General features: G+C 46.9%; 1 non-coding gene across 1 annotated transcript; it reads right to left on the reverse strand.

Moving 5' to 3' along the window:
* Window positions 1–1,307: 1,307 nt before the first annotated feature.
* TRNAE-CUC (transfer RNA glutamic acid (anticodon CUC)) lies at window positions 1,308–1,380 on the reverse strand. Its single transcript has one exon. It is a non-coding gene; the product is annotated as a tRNA-Glu (tRNA).
* Window positions 1,381–4,694: the final 3,314 nt, after the last annotated feature.

Consider the following 4,694-nt stretch of genomic DNA (forward strand, 5'->3'; position numbering starts at 1 on the left):
CATTGGGGTCCACCCACCAGTAGTAGTGGTTGCCTCTGGGATGGGGCCCATTGCACAACTGGAGAACAGGGATGAGAGGAAACTAACTGCTCCCAGCGGCACTTTTTTGCACTTTTAGAATTTGTACCATATGCATAATTTAGCTATTTTAAAATTTGAATGTTGAAAATGAAACGTCCAGATGCCACTATGCCGTGCTAAGGAGAAGACCAAGCAAAGAACCACACGCAGCCACATCTATCTAGACCAGAGTTTCTCATCGGGGTGCTTTCAGCCCCATGGGGATGTGTGACAATGCCTGGAGACATTTTTGGTTATGATTACTAGGAGGTGGATGGTATTGGCCATCCATCCCCTAGGCCAAGGATACTGCTAAACACCCTACAGTGCATAGACCTCACAACAGAGAACTATTCAGTCCCAAATGTCAGCAGTGTCAAGATTGAGAACCCCTTCCTTACACCCTTAACATAATCCCTGACATGTCCCAAATGCTCAAAGAATGTTTGTTGAGTGAATAAAAGATGCATTACTGGACTTCCTTGGTGGTTCAGTGGTTGAGAATCCTCCTACCAATGCAGGGGACATGAGTTCGATCCCTAATTCGAGAAGATCCCACATGCCACGGGGCAACTAAGCCTGTGCACCACAACTACTGGGGCCACACACTCCAGAGCCTGTGCTCTGCAACAAGAGAAGCCACCACAATGAGAAGCCTGGGTGCCACAACTAGAGAGTAGCCCCGGTGCACTGCAACTAGAGAAAGCCCAAGTGCAGCAACAAAGACCCAGCACAACCAAAGATAAATCAATGAATGTTCAAAAATAAAGATGTGCTCCTGAAAACTCTACTTGCACACATAATAGTCACCGCATGGTCAGCGGCAGGACGACAGGAACAAGGCACAAACTCGGGGTACTTTTAAGTCTTACCTGACTCACTTTTGTATCGTTAGCTTTTTTAAGAAGCCTCTTTTATCATTTAAAGGAAAAAAGGAAGGAACCTTGGCTAAAGCAAGCCTTATTTTTGCTATTTGTGTTGTTATTTGGGTTGTTATTGCTGCCCCCATTCCCCAGCTCTGCCATGAGTGTAGTAGCAGTGCTGACCTTGCTGGGCGGTAGGGAGGATGAGAACAGCTTGTCCTCTACATGGCACTGGGCCACAGATGGAACTCAGGGAAGGCTCTCATCTTCATCATTGTTGAAAAGGAATTCTGGATACCATTTTTTTTTTTAATTTCTTGATTTTTTAAAAAATATTTATTTATTTGGCTGTGCCAGGACCTAGTTGCAACATGTGGAATCTAGTTCCCTGACCAGGGATCAAACCTGGTTCCCCTGCATTGAGAGTGCAGTGTCTTAGCCATTGGACCATCAGGGAAATCCCATTAAAAAAATTTTTTTTTTCTAATTTATGCTATTTGGCTGTGCCAGCTCTCAGTTGTAGCACATGAGATCTAGCTCCCCGACCAGGGATGGTACCCCAGCCCCCTGCACTGAGAGCGTGCAGTCCTAGCCCCTGGACCAGCAGGGAAGTCCCCCTGAATGCCGTTTTAATTTACATCTGGAATATTCTCCAGGCCCTTGGCTGGCTGCTCAGGTTCCAGGCAGGGCTTAGCTGTCCTCCTTGGTGGTTTCTGGAGCCGAGTTTGTGCAGGTGCATTTCATGGGCCAGGCAGGCTGTAGGGCCCCAGTAGGTGAGTGGCAGCCTTCTCTTCCCTCCCTCCAGGAGCTCGGCAGGTGAGAAAAGTCACAGCTCCCTGCCCCCTCTCCTCCCTCCTTCTCTCTCTATCTCTCCTTCGAATCCATCTGTCCCTGGGGCCTGGGGAGGGTTAATGGAGCATAAGTGCCTGGGCCAGGAAGCAGAGGCCCGTGGCTTCCCCCACCCCTGACACTCAAGCCACAGCAGGGCTTTCCCCCCAGACGTCAGAAGATCTGAACCCCCATTTTCTCTGCTCCGGGCCCAGATGTTGACCTGGGTCCAGAATCCCAGTGGCTGCAAAGGCGTTTTTTAAAAACGGAGCGTTGTCCTGGGAGACCAGAAACGTTCTAATCAATGCAAAACTCAGAGAACAGGGCTCCACGAGAAGCCCATTACCCACCCACCCCCACACGTAAGCCCTATTTAGCAGCAAATCCTTAAGCCAGCGCTTGTAAAAAGCAGCTTGTTTGAGACTGACCTTCCCATTCATGTAACGTGATATTGCACGCTTGGCCGACCTCGGCAAGCGGCTAAACATATGTCGTCAGCTGGGCGCTGCTGTCCTCTATTAAGATGGTTCTGGAAGCATATGTGGGAATAGGCCCGCCTGCCCCGGAGACTGGGGGGAAGGCAGGACACAAGCAATTAGAGAGAGCGCCCCCCCCCCACCCCGACCCTCAGGCTGGCCCGCAGGAGGAAGTCCAGGGCTGTATCTCATGGGCATGGGAACAATTAGGGTCAACAAATAATTGTGGAAAAGGAAACTTTAAAAATAGGACTCTGGTTAAATGACCCAGGAAACCCTGCCCCTGCCCCCAGCCTGCCCGCACACTGCATCTGGGCTTCATGTGGAGCTCATCTCCTCCCCATTTTTGGATAATGACTTCCCTTTGCAATTTCCGGGAGGAAGTTGTTGAAATGATCTTCCAGTGATAAAATAAGCGGGGTGATTCTGAATTTGGGGGCTGAAGTCTTTTTTTTTTCTCCTTCCAGTCCAATTTCCTCACTAACCTGGGTCAGCAGCTTCATGCAGAAGCCGCTCCTGGTGTGCGCTGGGAGAAAAATCAGAGCTAACAGTGTGCCTCTTGCCCAGGATGGGGTGGGTGGGCTGATGCTCTGGTGGGGAACAGGAGCCATCAATCAGCTCTGAGGATGAGGGCAGTCATTGTCCTGGTCAAGGTCAAGAAACTTCCCATTTCCTCTCATCTGCTCTTCCAAAGAGTAATAACGCTACTGCTTCCAAAGCACTTTCTTAGAAGCCCTTGACTGGCACTAGCCACACGTGGCTCTTGAGCACTTGATGTGAGGCTTGTGTGATGGAGGAACTGGATTTTTAATGTTATTTCATTTCCGTCTGAAAACTGACAATTCCAGTGTTAGAAAACTTCTAAGTTTCCTTGGAACCACTTGCTTTTTCAACTGTAGATTTTACAAGATCTAAATAGAGATCAGGTTTTTCCATGGAAAATTTAGTGCCTAAATTGAGATGTGCTGCAAGTATAAAAAGTACGCACCAGATTTTAATGACTTAATTTAAAAACATTTTAAAAATCTCATTAATAATTTTATATTGATTACGTGTCGAAATGATAATACTTGTGATACATAAGCTTAAATAAGCTATAAGATTAAAATGAATGTCACCTCAATCTGTTGCACAATAATATATACTGAACACTACTGAACTATATGCTTAATAGGGTTAAGGTGGTAAATTTATGTTATATATTTTTTGCCACAATTTAAAAAATTTAACGTTTTTTTCATTTTTTATAATGTGGCTTCTAGAAATTGTAAAATTACTTTATGGCTTGCCTTGTATTTCTATTGCAGATGCTCTCCTTTAACTTATCTACACATGATCCCACCAGGTAGCTCTGTAAACAACATCCCCTCCCCCAAAAGGAACCCCCAAACTGCTCAGGTGAGGGGAGGAAGAAGGCTCACTCCATATCAATAGGCTTTAAACACTAAGAGCCAAGGAAATGTTTTGGACCAGAATCTGGAGGTCTGGGATGATAACTTCCTGTTGCCTCTCCTACCAAGCCCTTCGCTTCCTTATCCCAGGGGAGGACATTTGGAGACAAAGACTGCTTGGCTTTGAGCTCAGGCAGAGTCAGTTAATAAAGTTGCCCAGTTAATAAAACTGCACTGTGGGGACTTCCCTGGTGGTCCAGTGGCTAAGACTCCGTGCTACCAATGCTAGGGGTCCTGGGTTCCATGGTCCTGGTCAAGGAACTAGATCACACATGCCACAGCTAAGAGTTCATGTATTGCAGCTAAAGATCCAGAATGCTGCAACTAAAATGGGGCACAGCCAAGTAAATAAAAAGGCAATAGTGCAGAAAAAAAGACAGCACTATGCCCTCAAAGCATGGAGTCTGAGGGTCTCTCCATCCACATTCATGCTCCTGCCCCTTCTCCATTAGTTATGTTATTAATAAATAGGAAGCTTTTGAAATAAGAAAATTCTTTCCCCTTGGCTGTTTTGCAAAGCCCTCTACAGATGTCAGAGGGGGTTTATTTCCCCCAGCCCTAGAATTTCCCAGAGCTCAGAATCTGCCTGCAATGCAGGAGACCTGGGTTCAAGCCCCAGGTTGGGAAGATCCCTTGGAGAAGGGGATGGCAACCCACTCCAGTATTCTTGCCTGGCAGGCTATAGTCCATGGGATCACAAAGAGTTGGACATGACTGAGCAACTAACACTTACACATTCACTTTCAGGAAATGCAGAGCTGCAAGACCCAGAGCAGCAGTTTCTAACCTGGACACGAAGGAGCTGAATTTAAACCCTGTCCTCACATCCTCTCTGCTTCTATCCATGTGAAGACTCTTGACCTCTGTAAGGCTCACTTCTTAATCTGTAAAAAGAGGAAATAAGAATAGCCCCTACAATGGGGTGTGAATCAAAAAATAAACCAGCTGGTGCGCACACTGTCTGGCACTGTGGCCCCCGCCCCTAGACAGTGTGCGTCTGATGCTGGTCTGTTGGT

The sequence above is a fragment of the Giraffa tippelskirchi genome, chromosome 13, assembly GCF_054371585.1.
Source record: "Giraffa tippelskirchi isolate mGirTip1 chromosome 13, T2T-mGirTip1v1.2.pri, whole genome shotgun sequence".
In the NCBI taxonomy this organism is placed as follows: Eukaryota; Metazoa; Chordata; class Mammalia; order Artiodactyla; family Giraffidae; genus Giraffa; species Giraffa tippelskirchi.